We start from the raw sequence: 18,989 nt of genomic DNA on the forward strand, positions 1-18,989 counted from the left end.
ATTCCCTGAACTTTGTGAGTGCAGGGACACCATTACACGCGTGCACTACATATAGGTCACTACCTATATGTAGCTTCACCATGGTAACTCCGAATATGGCCATGTAACATGTCTATGATCATGGAATTGCCCCCTCTATGCCATCCTGGCATTGTTGGTACAATTCCATGATCCCAGTGGTCTGTAGCACAGACCCTGGTACTGCCAGACTGCCCTTCCTGGGGTTTCACTGCAGCTGCTGCTGCTGCCAACCCCTCAGACAGGCAGCTGCCCTCCTGGGGTCCAGCCAGGCCTGGCCCAGGATGGCAGAACAAAGAACTTCCTCTGAGAGAGGGTGTGACACCCTCTCCCTTTGGAAAATGGTGTGAAGGCAGGGGAGGAGTAGCCTCCCCCAGCCTCTGGAAATGCTTTGTTGGGCACAGAGGTGCCCAATTCTGCATAAGCCAGTCTACACCGGTTCAGGGACCCCTTAGCCCCTGCTCTGGCGCGAAACTGGACAAAGGAAAGGGGAGTGACCACTCCCCTGACCTGCACCTCCCCTGGGAGGTGTCCAGAGCTCCTCCAGTGTGCTCCAGACCTCTGCCATCTTGGAAACAGAGGTGCTGCTGGCACACTGGACTGCTCTGAGTGGCCAGTGCCACCAGGTGACGTCAGAGACTCCTGCTGATAGGCTCCTTCAGGTGTTAGTAGCCTTTCCTCTCTCCTAGGTAGCCAAACCCTCTTTTCTGGCTATTTAGGGTCTCTGTCTCTGGGGAAACTTTAGATAACGAATGCATGAGCTCAGCCGAGTTCCTCTGCATCTCTCTCTTCACCTTATGATAAGGAATCGACCGCTGACCGCGCTGGAAGCCTGCAAACCTGCAACATAGTAGCAAAGACGACTACTGCAACTCTGTAACGCTGATCCTGCCGCCTTCTCGACTGTTTTCCTGCTTGTGCATGCTGTGGGGGTAGTCTGCCTCCTCTCTGCACCAGAAGCTCCGAAGAAATCTCCCGTGGGTCGACGGAATCTTCCCCCTGCAACCGCAGGCATCAAAAAGCTGCATTACCGGTCCCTTGGGTCTCCTCTCAGCACGACGAGCGAGGTCCCTCGAATCCAGCGACGCTGTCCAAGTGACCCCCACAGTCCAGTGACTCTTCAGCCCAAGTTTGGTGGAGGTAAGTCCTTGCCTCACCTCGCTGGGCTGCATTGCTGGGAACCGCGACTTTGCAGCTACTCCGGCCCCTGTGCACTTCCGGCGGAAATCCTTCGTGCACAGCCAAGCCTGGGTCCACGGCACTCTAACCTGCATTGCACAACTTTCTAAGTTGGTCTCCGGCGACGTGGGACTCCTTTGTGCAACTTCGGCGAGCACCGTTTCACGCATCCTTGTAGTGCCTGTTTCTGGCACTTCTCCGGGTGCTACCTGCTTCAGTGAGGGCTCTTTGTCTTGCTCGACGTCCCCTCTCTCCGCAGGTCCAATTTGCGACCTCCTGGTCCCTCCTGGGCCCCAGCAGCGTCCAAAAACGCCCAACGCACGATTTGCGTGTAGCAAGGCGTCCTTCCGGCGGGAAAACACTTCTGCACGACTCTCCAAAGCAAGAGGGATCCGTCCACCAAAGGGGAAGTCTCTAGCCCTTTTTGTTCCTGCAGAAACCTCAGCTTCTTCTGTCCAGTCGAAGCTTCTTTGCACCCACAGCTGGCATTTCCTGGGCATCTGCCCATCTCCGACTTGCTTGTGACTTTTGGACTTGGTCCCCTTGTTCCACAGGTACCCGAGATTGGAAATCCACCGTTGTTGCATTGCTGGTTTGTGTCTTTCCTGCATTATTCCTCTAACACGACTATTTTGTCCTTAGGGGAACTTTAGTGCACTTTGCACTCACTTTTCAGGGTCTTGGGGAGGGTTATTTTTCTAACTCTCACTATTTTCTAATAGTCCCAGCGACCCTCTACAAGGTCACATAGGTTTGGGGTCCATTCGTGGTTCGCATTCCACTTTTGGAGTATATGGTTTGTGTTGCCCCTATCCCTATGTTTCCCCATTGCATCCTATTGTAACTATACATTGTTTGCACTGTTTTCTAAGACTATACTGCATATTTTTGCTATTGTGTATATATATATTGTGTATATTTCCTATCCTCTCACTGAGGGTACACTCTAAGATACTTTGGCATATTGTCATAAAAATAAAGTACCTTTATTTTTAGTATAACTGTGTATTGTGTTTTCTTATGATATTGTGCATATGACACTAAGTGGTACTGTAGTAGCTTCACACGTCTCCTAGTTCAGCCTAAGCTGCTCTGCTAAGCTACCATTATCTATCAGCCTAAGCTGCTAGACACCCTATACACTAATAAGGGATAACTGGGCCTGGTGCAAGGTGCAAGTACCCCTTGGTACTCACTACAAGCCAGTCCAGCCTCCTACACCACCTGAACCAGGAAAGATTGAGCTTTCAAGGGATCGCCTGAGAAACGTTCTGGAGGAGCTAGGCGAATGGCTGAAGGAACGTTGGGGGAAATGTTTGTCAGATTACCTCAGGATCCTGAGAAGAAGGACCTGGCCAAGACACACCTATGGGATTTTGTTCCTTCTTCTCTACCTTTTCCTGTAACTGACTCACTCTCTCAGCTAGGCTAGCTGCTATATCTTTGGATGACATTACCTCTGTTTGGAGCTGTTTGATAGCCTTGACTAGCTCGTCCAAAGTGGCCATGCTGAGAACACACGTAAAGTAGGAAGATAATTAATTTGTGGGCTCACTATTCTGTCAGAGTTACCAGATCCTCGGGGTCTGCGCACGTTCCCAATATGTCCACCACAAGACAGCTCCAATACTCTGATTAAAATGTCACAGAGTCTAAGAGAGTCCAAGTGGGGAAAAGGGGATTAGGTAGGGAACAGCTGGGAAGGAGACCTGTAGGAAGCAAAAGGTTAAAATACACAATATCAAGATTATATAATTTTAATCTTTACTAGACTATGATTCTGAGCATTGTCATACTGTAACCATGGATAACTTAAGCATGGACTAAAATAACTAGGCCTCAAGAAGTCAAGAAGGATTAATATCACTTTTCAATGAACCTCTCAATTAAATGTTACACATTGACAAAAAACATAAGAACCTTCTAGGTGTGAATGCCATGAAATGGTAGCGCGCAATGAATAACATGAGTTAAGCACAAGAAATTAATTGCGTGTCTTGCCGATTCGAATGCCACCTTGTAAATGCCATGAAATGGTAGTGCACAATGAATAACATGAATTAAGCAGAAGAAATGAATCGCGCGTCTTGCCGATTCGAATGCTACCTTGTAAATGCCATGAAATGGTAGCGCACAATGAATGCCATGAATTAAGCACAAGAAATGAATTGCACGTCTTGCCGATTTGAATGCTACCTTGTAAATGCCATGAAATGGTAGCGCACAATGCATATCAAGAGTTGCACACAAGCAATGAATCGCGCGTCTTGCCGATTTGAATGCTACCTTGTAAATGCCATGAAATGGTAGCGCACAATGAATAACATGAATTAAGCGCAAGAAATGAATCGCGCTTCTTGCCGATTCGAATGCTACCTTGTAAATGCCATGAAATGGTAGCGCACAATGAATAACATGAATTAAGCACAAGAAATGAATTGCATGTCTTGCCGATTTGAATGCTACCTTGTAAACGCCATGAAAGGGTAGCGCACAATGAATATCAAGAGTTGCACACAAGCAATGAATCGCTTGTCTTGCCGATTCAAATGTCAGCATGTAAATGCCATGAAAAACCAAGCGCACATTCACACGCACAAGTTAAATAGTTTATCATGCAAATTAGCCCAAGAACTCAAAAGCCTTCGAGAACGGGATCGGGGGCCCAGCCCAACCTCCGTCTTACCACCCTGATTAAGGATCATCAACACAGAAAAAGGGCAAGGCCTGGAAGATAAAAGTAGGCCTCTGGAACAGGAGTTCAGGGAATTGCTGCTGCTCTGCACCGGGACCTCTGAATATTGAGCACGTGGAGCTGGGCTGGCTCCCTTATATAGAGTCTTGGCCCAGCCCACAAACCACACCCAGTCATGCTGCTGAGAAAGCTTCTAGAAGGTTCTGGAAAGGGACCACACCCTGACACACTCTGAAAGCCTGCACAATACACTGCAAATGAACAGTATTTATAAGCACCTTGAATATAAGTCTTCGGGATTAACCTCTGCAATGCAAAAGGTTAAACAACAGCATATCTTCATAATGCATGAATTACGTTATCTTGTAAGTGCTGGGTTTTTGCATTCCAGTCACCCGTAGAGCGCGCACTGCCCGGATGTTGACAGCAGGACAGGATGGGTAGAGCAGAAAAATATCCACCAAGATGACTCCTATCCTGCTCTGCATCCTCTAATCTACCAGCCTGCCATCACTGTCTCACGTTTCCCCAAGCGCCTGGCACCTATTTACCACCTGCCCCAAGGTTGGTAAATGTATGCTGATTTGAGCTTGGTTTTCAAACTGTTAGGGACAAAAATGTGGACTTAGTCCTGGTATTCCAGAGCCTGCTTGATAATCCCCATTGCAGAGGAATATATCATGTGCACCGGACATAGGTGTTCGCAATTAGAGATTCACCCTGCCCACCAATTCATCCAAACCTGAAAAAATTGATCTGATAATGATACCTTATGTGTGCTTCTTTACATTATCATCAGCACAATGTAAATGACAGCTTCCTTCTAAGCCATTTGCATCTGTTTTCCTCTGTGAGGTATCCTAAGAGGATTCGCTGCTTTCCCTTTGGCTACCACTTCACAGCTTTTGGTCCAGCACTTGCTTCCTGTTTTAGTTTGCATGTAAGGTATTTGCATTATCTTAATATAGAATATGAGGGTCAATATATGTGGGCCATATTTATGGCCAAGTGGCGCAGCGTAGCACAAGTCCCCTTACTGCACTACGTCATGGGGAAAAGGCAGGAATGTGCAGTATTTAAAAGAATACTGTGCATTCCAACCTTTGTCTCTGCGCTGGCGCCATTTTTGCAACCTATAGCCAATCAAGGCACCCTTGAACCATGATTGTAAGGAGGATTGTTTTTGTGCAGAAAGGAGCACCTTCCTGCACAAAAACAATCCCTGAGGCATATTTCTCTTTCAAGGTGTGCTGCATAATGCAGCACATACAGAAAGAGGAAGTAACTAAGAGAAATAAAGATAATTCTTCTTGTTATGCCTTACCTCGGAGGTGTATGTTTTTTGACACATTCCCAGGTGTACCACTTCTGTGAAATCAGGGAATGCATCAAAAACCATAGATGTTGTGTGGGAACACCCATGCAACAACCATGGATTGCCTCCTGGAGAAGATTAATGCAATGCAGCGATTTGCAATGTGTTGCTGTACTCCATATTTATTAATCCACTCAGGGCCATGCAAGGTGGCTTTGTGTAGTTTCATAAATCTGATTTTAGGATTGCTTTGCTCTTACACCAAGAGGGATTCAACGGGCCTCCTACCTATGCCCCTGTGTTCTTTACAAAGCAAAGTGGTGGCTATGTGAAACAGTTATATATTAAGAGAAATAGGAAGAGATGTGCCATGGTGAATACCCTTGTCCACATGTGTGTAGTATCAATACTGCAGCTTGTGCAGTAGCACCAGGGCCCTTAGGGTTGATAGGCCCAAGTCACACCAATTACTGACATAGCCCTCTCAATTTTTACTTCAAAAGCAGTGAACAAGGTGTGCATTTTCTTTGCTTGCATAACCCTTCCAACTCCTAGTCTATATGTGATGCAGGCTGATATGAATTTGATTATGACCTTGAGGGGAAGCCATTGTTTTGTCTTCAAGGCAATCAAACAAGTTCTTTGGGGCTATTGCATGACAGCATAAACAGCGTAAATCACATGACAATGACAAGTAATGCCTGTTGACCCTGGAAATACAGGAACTAAGATGCAACCTGATTAACAATATGCACCGTACAAGAGCCACAGAAAGTATACCAAAAGTAGGGCAAACACAATTGTATAAAGAGTATTCATATAACGAAAATTCACACAGGAAGCAGCATTTGTGCAAATATTTAATTTGATGCTTTGCTCATGAGAATTCCCCTGAGCAAATTTGGGCCCAGATTTAAGAGGGCCTAGTGCCATTCCAACGCCACATTAGCGTATTTTTTTTTTTACACTAATGTGGGGTTGGAAGGCCAAAAACGCTGCACCATATTTACAAAGTGGCGCAATGCATGCATTGCACCACTTTGTAACCCCTTGCGCTACATTATGTCTGCGTCAGGCATAATGTATGCAAGGGAAGTGTTCCGGTGCTAGAGGTGCTGAAAAAATGGCGCAAAGAAATCTAAGAGATTTCTTTGCGTCACTTTTTCCAGGATTTTTAATGCCTGCTCAGAGCAGCCATTAAAAGGAGGCTCCCATTGGTTTCAATGGGCCTCTGGATGCTTTGTAGGATTAGCGTCAACATTTTTGACGCTAGTCCTGCAAAGCGCGAACTAGCATCAAAAATTATGACGCTACTTGCCTAACTACTGCCATAGTGCACCTTATTTTAAATACAGTGCACAGATGGTGACGTTAAGGGATTGCTAAACGTGATAACGCGTCCAGCCCTTATAAATTACCTGTACCTGGACACGCTGGAGGTCGGTGAACCTTTTAGCCGAGTTGGGCTCTCCTCATCACTTAGATCAATAATCAATAACTATTGTAATCAACACTTAATGCTCAATTAATAGATCGAAATAACATATTAGGAATCAATAACAGTTGGTATTTCGATGCACCATGACCTTTCAGTCATGAATAACCACACTGGTTTATTAAAAGTTAATGAGTTTATTTCCCTATATTAACAAAGCTAGCACAATGTATATAAGTCTCAAAACCAAATGATATATGTATACGAACATTACTAGCTGTCCATAACGGCGGAAGAAACGCAATCTACGCAAAATCTGGATTATTATGCACTCGGTTATAGCAATGCAAATCACTAATATGAGTAACTGAATTTGACTAATTGCATACATCGGTCAGCATAACAAGATCTCAATTCAACATGGTGCATCAAATGAATACCTCAACTAACCTCTATTTAGCATTGGCATGTGGGGTTTCATGCAAAACGAATTTAGTCAACACAAATTTGGAAAACTTCTAGCTTGGGCCCTATCAAAATAGCAGTTGGTACCTAAAAGGAAAAACACAATGCATAATACAATTATCCTTTCATAATTACCAAATAAAATCAGCATTCAAGAAAGTCTTCGTCCTTCAGGTACCGGTTCGATCAGCATGGGGCAGATTTCAAATGGGCAAGTTTAAGAGCAAGTTTCCTTGCAGCAGCAAGGAGAATGGGGCAAAGTTACTGCATGGGCAAGACGGGGCAGGTTTAAAGTTAAAGTCTCTAGGGTGAGAATTCTTAAAGTATCTTTCTCTGGAATAGAGAAAAGGGCATTGAGATGTCGTCTAAGATGGCATCTGGCATTTGGCTTCAAAGATGGCATCAAGGAAAATGGCTGACTTTTCTTTGTCCGATGGGTTTAAGTAAGAAACATTCCTAATTCTGCAGGGTCTTCCATTGGAGGGTTCATAGGGTGGCTTCAATTTGACCAATGAATAGTGCCTTTCTCCTAGTACTCATTTATGCATACATTGTCCTTGGAGCCTTGGAACACAAGTTGCAACAAAGTTTGCAAATTAATTTTATCTTAAAGCCTTTATTGTCTGCACCTGCAGGAGCTGACCTTGTATCAAAGGGGATGAAACCGGCCTAGCACAAAACCTTGGAGATAAGTGTATTATTCATCTCTACTGGAAAAATACAGAATAAGGTCCTTTTGTTAATAAAAGTGAAAACCACGCAGTTAAATTTGAGACCAGGCGACTAGGCCAAAGCCTCTACTCAATTTAAGCTAAGCATAAAACAGTTTCAACAAGAAATCATAGAATACATTTGCAATTATGACAGATTACTACATTTTTCAATTCTTCATGATTAATAAAGCTCGTTTATAATAATGGCGAACTACTCCGAGGGCACAATTTCCCACGTACATTATTTTCTTTACTAAAATCACACTACATTACACGATTTTGATTACATGATGTATGAATATATGTTGGTCCTTCTTTTTCTGCGTCATTAAACGGCACAAGAGAAGTGGCACTGCACTAGGTGCAGCACCACTTTTCATAAATCTACCCCTTTGTGTTTCTTATCTCACCTACAAAAGAACGGAGATTGTTTAATTTGTTAGTACTGAGTGGGAACCAGCCGAACACTGGTTCTGGTAGACATTCTTAAGTAAGCACCAACTCATTGATGCCCCATCAATTCTTGTTCCAATGGTATCCCATTGCAGTGTGCCAACATCACTTTCGGTTGACTATAAATTCTACTAGATCATTTTGTACAACTAATTTCCTCTCTGAGAGCTGTTATTTAGGGCCAAATTGAGCATTCCCGCGTTTTCACTATACTCTTTAGCTCAGAAAGGGAAACAAGATACGTCACTTCCCAAATTGCTAGGAAAACTGAAATTCGAAAATGTTCTTTAATTTCTCAAGCTCTGACTTATTTAAGAAACGGAGTGAATGCGTGTTGTATAGGAATGACTGGTTTGGCTATGCGTGTGTGTGATTGTGTGTGTGCGAGAGAAAGAAAGACAGGAGAGATAGAGCTACAGAGCGAGGCAGACAGGAGAGAGATATTACACTTATAAGGAAACCTTTGTGATATTTCCATTACGCGGTGTAATCTTGTGTGATTTGCATTACACTTATTACGCAAAATTGCTCTATTAAAACACTAAAACTTAGCAAGACGCACGGAAACAACATGAACAACCAGAACACAAATGACTGCATTTTGCAGCGCTTGTGCGTTTGCATAATATTTACAGGATGAAATGAGTCCCAGCATTTTACACTATATTTTAACGCAAAAGGATGTGAGGACACGTTTTGTGTTAAAATATAGCATCACATGCCGGTTTTGCATGTCATGTAATTGTGGTTAATTAAGCATAATTCTTCAGAAATGCTGTGTACATATGTAAAATGCAGTTATGTGAACCTCTCACACTCCTAATTATCATAAGCATACATTCACAATACACACAGTTTTTTTTGGCATTGGTGTTGTCTACCAAGCACAAAGAATTGTATCAACATCACAGTAAAGAAAACTTAAAATAAATCTTGCGCTTAAATATGCTAAATGGAATGCAAATCTGTTATCTACAATGTACTCACAATGCTTTGCAGCAGGCTCATTATTTTATAAAGTTATTTTATGTTGATAAAAATATGCAACCAGAGATTGCACAAAAATCTCTCCAGCAGGTGTATTAGCCGCAAGAGTTCTCTTCTATGCTTATACTTACTGAGTTAACAAAGATCTGGGCGGCAGGCACCTTAAACCTCTAACCTGCTTTGAAATGCAACTATTTTTAACTCATTTATATGTAGAAACCTGGACAATATACATTTGCCTTTTCAGAACAAAAGGAATAGAAAAAATCAATGTAATGCACAAGGAGTATCTATATCCATGTTCTTTACTTCTATAAATTATCCAGCTTAATCAGACAAATTAATTCATCCTAAAGCTCCTCAAAATCTGATTCGGATGACAGTATATAATGTATTCAAGAAATGTGCAACCAACAAGAAATAATTAAAAATAAAAATAAACAACACAAAACAGGCCTGGGTGTTAGCTACAGAATCCTATGACACTGTAGCCCTTTTTTCAGGTCAATCAAGTACTTGGGCCTAGCCCCATACCATTCTGTCAAGTTCATAAAAACAACTTCTCACATCCAAGGTCTTTTGTCAATGTCCTAGAAGCAAGACAACACCTCATGCTTATTGAATACTATATGATGGCGGGCAAAGAAAGAACAAAATGTAGATTTAGCTTATAGGGAGTTCAGACATGGCACGCACAACTTTTTAGAAATCATCTTTTCAAAATATGTATTACAAATCCAGTTTCACAAGTGAATTAGGCTTGTCATAAATATTTCAAAACGTCCAAAACAAATAACATGTAGGTCTGTCCTAGGCTGAGATAGCATTTATTAACCCCTTCGCTGCCAGGCCTTTTCCCCCTCCTGTGCCGGGCCTTTTTTTGCCTATTTGGGGCAGTTCGCGCTTAGGCCCTCATAACTTTTTGTCCACATAAGCTAACCAAGCCAAATTTGCGTCCTTTTTTTCCAACATCCTAGGGATTCTAGAGGTACCCAGACTTTGTGTGTTCCCCTGAAGGAGGCCAAGAAATTGGCCAAAATACAGTGAAAATTTAGTTTTTTTCAAAAAAATTGGAAAAAGTGGCTGCAGAAGAAGGCTTGTGGTTTTTCCCCTGAAAATGGCATCAACAAAGGGTTTGCGGTGGTAAACTCAGCAGCTTCCCAGCTTTCAGGAACAGGCAGACTTGAATCAGAAAACCCAATTTTTCAACACAATTTCGGCATTTTACTGGGGCATACCCCATTTGTGCAATTTTGTGTGCTTTCAGCCTCCTTCCAGTCAGTGACAGGAATGGTCATGAAACCAATGCTGGATCCCAGAAACCTAAACATTTCTGAAAAGTAGACAAAATTCTGAATTCAGCAAGGGGTCATTTGTGTAGATCCTACAAGGGTTTCCTACAGAAAATAACAGCTGAAAAAGAAAAATATTGAAATTGAGGTGAAAAAACCATCAATTTTTCTCTACGTTTTACTCTGTAACTTTTCCCTGCAATGTCAGATTATCGAAAGCAATATACCGTTACGTCTGCTGGACTCCTCTGGTTGCGGGGATATATAGGGTTTGTAGGTTCATCAAGAACCGGAGGAACCCAGAGCCAATAAATGAGCTGCACCCTGCAGTGCGTTTTCATTCTATACCGGGTATACAGCAATTCATTTGCTGAAATATAAGGAGTAAAAAATTGCTATCAAGAAAACCTTTGCATTTCCAAAAAGGGCACAAGATAAGGTGTTGAGGAGCAGTGGTTATTTGCACATCTCTGAATTCCGGGGTGACCATAGTAGCACGTGAATTACAGGGAATTTCTCAAATAGATGTCTTTTTTGCACACACTCCTATATTTGGAAGGAAAAAATGTAGAGAAAGACAAGGGGCAATAGTACTTGTTTTGCTAATCTATGTTCCCCCAAGTCTCCCGATAAAAATGGTACCTCACTTGTGTGGGTAGGCCTAGAACCCGCGACAGGATATGCCCCAAAACACAACGTGGACACATCACAGAAAACAGAGCTGTTTTTAGCAAAGTGACTACCTGTAGATTTTGGCCTCTAGCTCAGCCGCCACCTAGGGAAACCTACCAAACCTGTGCATTTCTGAAAACTAGAGACCTAGGGGAATCCAAGGAGGGGTGACTTGTGTGGCTCGGACCAGGTTCTGTTACCCAGAATCCTTTGCAAACCTCAAAATTTGGCTAAAAAAACACATGTTCCTCACATTTCTGTGGCAGAAAGTTCTGGAATCTGAGAGGAGCCACAAATTTCCTTAAACCCAGCGTTCCCCCACGTCTCCCGATAAAAATGATACCTCACTTGTGTGGGTAGGCCTAGCGCCCGCGACAGGATATGCCCCAAAACACAACGTGGACATATCACAGAAAACAGAGCTGTTTTTAGCAAAGTGACTACCTGTAGATTTTGGCCTCTAGCTCAGCCGCCACCTAGGGAAACCTACCAAACCTGTGCATTTCTGAAAACTAGAGACCTAGGGGAATCCAAGGAGGGGTGACTTGCGGGGCTCGGACCAGGTTCTGTTACCCAGAATCCTTTGCAAATCTCAAAATTTGGCTAAAAAAACACATGTTCCTCACATTTCTGTGGCAGAAAGTTCTGGAATCTGAGAGGAGCCACAAATTTCCTTCCACCCAGCGTTCCCCCATGTCTCCCGATAAAAATGATACCTCACTTGTGTGGGTAGGCCTAGCGCCCGCGACAGGATATGCCCCAAAACACAACGTGGACATATCACAGAAAACAGAGCTGTTTTTAGCAAAGTGACTACCTGTAGATTTTGGCCTCTAGCTCAGCCGCCACCTAGGGAAACCTACCAAACCTGTGCATTTCTGAAAACTAGAGACCTAGGGGAATCCAAGGAGGGGTGACTTGCGGGGCTCGGACCAGGTTCTGTTACCCAGAATCCTTTGCAAATCTCAAAATTTGGCTAAAAAAACACATGTTCCTCACATTTCTGTTGCAGAAAGTTCTGGAATCTGAGAGGAGCCACAAATTTCCTTCCACCCAGTGTTCCCCCATGTCTCCCGATAAAAATGATACCTCACTTGTGTGGGTAGGCCTAGCGCCCGCGACAGGATATGCCCCAAAACACAACGTGGACATATCACAGAAAACAGAGCTGTTTTTAGCAAAGTGACTACCTGTAGATTTTGGCCTCTAGCTCAGCCGCCACCTAGGGAAACCTACCAAACCTGTACATTTCTGAAAACTAGAGACCTAGGGGAATCCAAGGAGGGGTGACTTGTGTGGCTCGGACCAGGTTCTGTTACCCAGAATCCTTTGCAAACCTCAAAATTTGGCTAAAAAAACACATGTCCCTCACATTTCTGTGGCAGAAAGTTCTGGAATCTGAGAGGAGCTACAAATTTCCTTCCACCCAGCGTTCCCCCAAGTCTCCCGATAAAAATGATACCTCACTTGCGTGGGTAGGCCTAGCGCCGGCGACAGGAAACACCCCAAAGCGCAACGTGGACACATCCTAAATTTTGGAAAAAAACAGAGGTGTTTTTTGCGAAGTGCCTACCTGTAGATTTTGGCCTCTAGCTCAGCCGGCACCTAGGGAAACCTACCAAACCTGTGCATTTCTGAAAACTAGAGACCTAGGGGAATCCAAGGAGGGGTGACTTGCGGGGCTCGGACCAGGTTCTGTTACCCAGAATCCTTTGCAAACCTCAAAATGTGGCTAAAAATACACATGTTACTCACATTTCTGTGGCAGAAAGTTCTGGAATCTGAGAGGAGCCACAAATTTCCTTCTACCCAGCGTTCCCCCAAGTCTCCCGATAAAAATGATACCTCACTTGCGTGGGTAGGCCTAGCGCCGGCGACAGGAAACACCCTAAAGCGCAACGTGGACACATCCTAAATTTTGGAAAAAAACAGAGGTGTTTTTTGCGAAGTGCCTACCTGTAGATTTTGGCCTCTAGCTCAGCCGGCACCTAGGGAAACCTACCAAACCTGTGCATTTCTGAAAACTAGAGACCTAGGGGAATCCAAGGAGGGGTGACTTGCAGGGCTCGGGCCAGGTTCTGTTACCCAGAATCCTTTGCAAACCTCAAAATTTGGCTAAAAATACACATGTTACTCACATTTCTGTGGCAGAAAGTTCTGGAATCTGAGAGGAGCCACAAATTTCCTTCTACCCAGCATTCCCCCAAGCCTCCCGATAAAAATGATACCTCACTTGCGTGGGTAGGCCTAGCGCCGGCGACAGGAAACACCCCAAAGCGCAACGTGGACACATCCTAAATTTTGGAAAAAAACAGAGGTGTTTTTTGCGAAGTGCCTACCTGTAGATTTTGGCCTCTAGCTCAGCCGGCACCTAGGGAAACCTACCAAGCCTGTGCATTTCTGAAAACTAGAGACCTAGGGGAATCCAAGGAGGGGTGACTTGCAGGGCTCGGACCAGGTTCTGTTACCCAGAATCCTTTGCAAACCTCAAAATTTGGCTAAAAATACACATGTTACTCACATTTCTGTGGCAGAAAGTTCTGGAATCTGAGAGGAGCCACAAATGTCCTTCTACCCAGCATTCCCCCAAGTCTCCCGATAAAAATGATACCTCACTTGCGTGGGTAGGCCTAGCGCCGGCGACAGGAAACACCCCAAAGCGCAACGTGGACACATCCTAAATTTTGGAAAAAAACAGAGGTGTTTTTTGCGAAGTGCCTACCTGTAGATTTTGGCCTCTAGCTCAGCCGGCACCTAGGGAAACCTACCAAACCTGTGCATTTCTGAAAACTAGAGACCTAGGGGAATCCAAGGAGGGGTGACTTGCAGGGCTCGGACCAGGTTCTGTTACCCAGAATCCTTTGCAAACCTCAAAATTTGGCTAAAAATACACATGTTACTCACATTTCTGTGGCAGAAAGTTCTGGAATCTGAGAGGAGCCACAAATGTCCTTCTACCCAGCATTCCCCCAAGTCTCCCGATAAAAATGATACCTCACTTGCGTGGGTAGGCCTAGCGCCGGCGACAGGAAACACCCCAAAGCGCAACGTGGACACATCCTAAATTTTGGAAAAAAACAGAGGTGTTTTTTGCGAAGTGCCTACCTGTAGATTTTGGCCTCTAGCTCAGCCGGCACCTAGGGAAACCTACCAAACCTGTGCATTTCTGAAAACTAGAGACCTAGGGGAATCCAAGGAGGGGTGACTTGCAGGGCTCGGACCAGGTTCTGTTACCCAGAATCCTTTGCAAACCTCAAAATTTGGCTAAAAATACACATGTTACTCACATTTCTGTGGCAGAAAGTTCTGGAATCTGAGAGGAGCCACAAATTTCCTTCTACCCAGCGTTCCCCCAAGTCTCCCGATAAAAATGATACCTCACTTGTGTGGCTAGGACTAGCGCCCACGAAAGGAAAGGGCCCAAAACACAACGTGGACACATCACATTTTTTTATAAAAAGCAGTGCCTACCTGTGGATTTTGGCCTGTAGCTCAGCCGGCACCTAGGGAAACCTACCAAACCTGTGCATTTTTGAAAACTAGAAACCCAGGGGAATCCAAGATGGGGTGACTTGCGGGGCTCTGACCAGGTTATGTTACCCAGAATCCTTTGCAAACATCAAAATTTGGCCCAAAAAACACTTTTTCCTCTCATTTCGGTGACAGAAAGTTCTGGAATCTGAGAGGAGCCACAAATTTCCTTCCACCCAGCGTTCCCCTAAGTCTCTCAATAAAAATGGTACATCACTTCTGTGGGTAGGCCTAGCGCCCACAAAAGGAAATGGCCCAAAACACAACGTGGACACAACATATTTTTTCACAGAAAACAGAGGTGTTTTTTGCAAGGTGCCTACCTGTGGTGTTTGGCCTGTAGCTCAGCCGGCCCCAGGGGGGGGGGGCAGAAATGCCCTAAAATAAATTTGCCCCCCCAACCCCCACCCTCCCCCGCCGGGAGCGACCCTTGCCTACGGGGTCGCTCCCCCTGCGTGACATTGGCACCAAAAAACAAATCCCCAGTGCCTAGTGGTTTCTGCCCCCTTGGGGGCAGGTTGACCTAAACTCAGCCAATCTGCCCCCAAGGGGGGCAGAAATGGCCTAAATACAATTTGTCCCCCAGGGGAGCGACTTTTGCCTGATGGGTCGCTCCCCATCTCTAAAAAAAAAAAACAAAGAAAAAAAAGAAAAATTCCCCTGGCGCCTAGAGGTTTCTGCCCCCCCCCCCCGGGGGCAGATCGGCCTAATAATAGGCCGATCTGCCCCCCGGGGGGGCATAAATGGCCTAAAATAAATTTGCCCCCCCCAACACCCACCCCCCGCCGGGAGCGACCCTTGCCTACGGGGTCGCTCCCCCTGCGTGACATTGGCGCCAAAAAACAAATCCCCGGTGCCTAGTGGTTTCTGCCCCCTTGGGGGCAGATTGACCTAAAATTGGCCAATCTGCCCCCAGGGGGGCAGAAATGGTCTAAATACAATTTGCCCCCCCAGGGGAGCGACCCTTGCCTGATGGGTCGCTCCCCATCTCTAAAAAAAGAAACAACAACAAAAAAAAAAACATACAAAAAAAATTGCCCTGATGCCTAGAGTGTTCTGCCCCCCCCCCCCCCCGGGGCAGTTCGGCCTAATAATAGGCCGATCTGTCCCCCGGGGGGGCAGAAATGGCCTAAAATAAATTTGCCCCCCCAACCCCCACCCCCCCCCGGGAGCGACCCTTGCCTACGGGGTCGCTCCCCCTGCGTGACATTGGCGCCAAAAAACAAATCCCCGGTGCCTAGTGGTTTCTGCCCCCTTAGGGGCAGATTGACCTAAAATTGGCCAATCTGCCCCCAGGGGGGCAGAAATGGTCTAAATACAATTTGTCCCCCCAGGGGAGCGACCCTTGCCTGATGGGTCGCTCCCCATCTCTAAAAAAAGAAACAACAAAAAAAAAACACACAAAAAAAAAATTGCCCTGGCGCCTAGAGTGTTCTGCCCCCCCCCCCCGGGGGCAGATCGGCCTAATAATAGGCCGATCTGCCCCCCGGGGGGGGGCATAAATGGCCTAAAATAAATTTGCCCCCCCAACACCCACCCCCCGCCGGGAGCGACCCTTGCCTACGGGGTCGCTCCCCCTGCGTGACATTGGCGCCAAAAAACAAATCCCCGGTGCCTAGTGGTTTCTGCCCCCTTGGGGGCAGATTGACCTAAAATTGGCCATACTGCCCCCAGGGGGGCAGAAATGGTCTAAATACAATTTGCCCCCCCCAGGGGAGCGACCCTTGCCTGATGGGTCGCTCCCCATCTCTAAAAAAAGAAACAACAAAAAAAAAAAAAAAACACACAAAAAAAATTGCCCTGGCGCCTAGAGTGTTCTGCCCCCCCCCCCCGGGGGCAGTTCGGCCTAATAATAGGCCGATCTGTCCCCCGGGGGGGCAGAAATGGCCTAAAATAAATTTGCCCCCCCCAACCCCCACCCCCCCCCGGGAGCGACCCTTGCCTACGGGGTCGCTCCCCCTGCGTGACATTGGCGCCAAAAAACAAATCCCCGGTGCCTAGTGGTTTCTGCCCCCTTGGGGGCAGATTGACCTAAAATTGGCCAATCTGCCCCCAGGGGGGCAGAAATGGTCTAAATACAATTTGCCCCCCCCAGGGGAGCGACCCTTGCCTGATGGGTCGCTCCCCATCTCTAAAAATAGAAACAACAAAAAAAAAACACACAAAAAAAAAATTGCCCTGGCGCCTAGAGTGTTCTGCCCCCCCCCCCCCCGGGGGGCAGAAAATGGCCTAAAATAAATTTGCCCCCCCAACCCCCACCCCCCCCCCGGAGCGACCCTTGCCTACGTGGTCGCTCCCCCTGCGTGACATTGGTGCCAAAAAACAAATCCCCGGTGCCTAGTGGTTTCTGCCCCCTTGGGGGCAGATTGACCTAAAATTGGCCAATCTGCCCCCAGGGGGGCAGAAATGGTCTAAATACAATTTGTCCCCCCAGGGGAGCGACCCTTGCCTGATGGGTCGCTCCCCATCTCTAAAAAAAGAAACAACAAAAAAAAAAAACACAAAAAAAAATTGCCCTGGCGCCTAGAGTGTTCTGCCCCCCCCCCGGGGCAGTTCGGCCTAATAATAGGCCGATCTGTCCCCCGGGGGGGCAGAAATGGCCTAAAGATAAATTTGCCCCCCCAACCCCCACCCCCCCCCGGGAGCGACCCTTGCCTACGGGGTCGCTCCCCCTGCGTGACATTGGCGCCAAAAAACAAATCCCCGGTGCCTAGTGATTTCTGCCCCCTTGGGGGCAGATTGACCTAAAATTGGCCAATCTGCCCCCAGGGGGGCAGAAATGGTCTAAATACAATTTGCCCCCCCAGGGGAGCGACCCTTGCCTGATGGGTCGCTCCCCATCTCTAAAAAAAGAAACAACAACAAAAAAAAACACAAAAAAAAAATTGCCCTGGCGCCTAGAGTGTTCTGCCCCCCCCCCGGGGCAGTTCGGCCTAATAATAGGCCGATCTGTCCCCCGGGGGGGCAGAAATGGCCTATAATAAATTTGCCCCCCCAACCCCCACCCCCCCCCGGGAGCGACCCTTGCCTACGGGGTCGCTCCCCCTGCGTGACATTGGCGCCAAAAAACAAATCCCCGGTGCCTAGTGGTTTCTGCCCCCTTGGGGGCAGATTGACCTAAAATTGGCCAATCTGCCCCCAGGGGGGCAGAAATGGTCTAAATACAATTTGTCCCCCCAGGGGAGCGACCCTTGCCTGATGGGTCGCTCCCCATCTCTAAAAAAAGAAACAACAAAAAAAAAAAACACAAAAAAAAAATTGCCCTGGCGCCTAGAGTGTTCTGCCCCCCCCCGGGGGCAGTTCGGCCTAATAATAGGCCGATCTGTCCCCCGGGGGGGCAGAAATGGCCTAAAATAAATTTGCCCCCCCAACCCCCACCCCCCCCCCGGGTGCGACCCTTGCCTACGGGGTCGCTCCCCCTGCGTGACATTGGCGCCAAAAAACAAATCCCCGGTGCCTAGTGATTTCTGCCCCCTTGGGGGCAGATTGACCTAAAATTGGCCAATCTGCCCCCAGGGGGGCAGAAATGGTCTAAATACAATTTGCCCCCCCAGGGGAGCGACCCTTGCCTGATGGGTCGCTCCCCATCTCTAAAAAAAGAAACAACAAAAAAAAAAAACACAAAAAAAAAATTGCCCTGGCGCCTAGAGTGTTCTGCCCCCCCCCCGGGGGCAGTTCGGCCTAATAATAGGCCGATCTGTCCCCCGGGGGGGCAGAAATGGCCTATAATAAATTTGCCCCCCCAACCCCCACCCCCCCCCGGGAGCGACCCTTGCCTACGGGGTCGCTCCCCCTGCGTGACATTGGCGCCAAAAAACAAATCCCCGGTGCCTAGTGGTTTCTGCCCCCTTGGGGGCAGATTGACCTAAAATTGGCCAATCTGCCCCCAGGGGGGCAGAAATGGTCTAAATACAATTTGCCCCCCCAGGGGAGCGACCCTTGCCTGATGGGTCGCTCCCCATCTCTAAAAAAAGAAACAACAAAAAAAAAAAACACAAAAAAAAAATTGCCCTGGCGCCTAGAGTGTTCTGCCCCCCCCAGGGGGCAGTTCGGCCTAATAATAGGCCGATCTGTCCCCCGGGGGGGCAGAAATGGCCTTAAATAAATTTGCCCCCCCAACCCCCACCCCCCCCCCCCCGGGAGCGACCATTGCCTACGGGGTCGCTCCCCCTGCGTGACATTGGCGCCAAAAAACAAATCCCCGGTGCCTAGTGGTTTCTGCCCCCTTGGGGGC

Source organism: Pleurodeles waltl, chromosome 7 (genome assembly GCF_031143425.1).
Source record: "Pleurodeles waltl isolate 20211129_DDA chromosome 7, aPleWal1.hap1.20221129, whole genome shotgun sequence".
NCBI lineage: Eukaryota > Metazoa > Chordata > Amphibia > Caudata > Salamandridae > Pleurodeles > Pleurodeles waltl.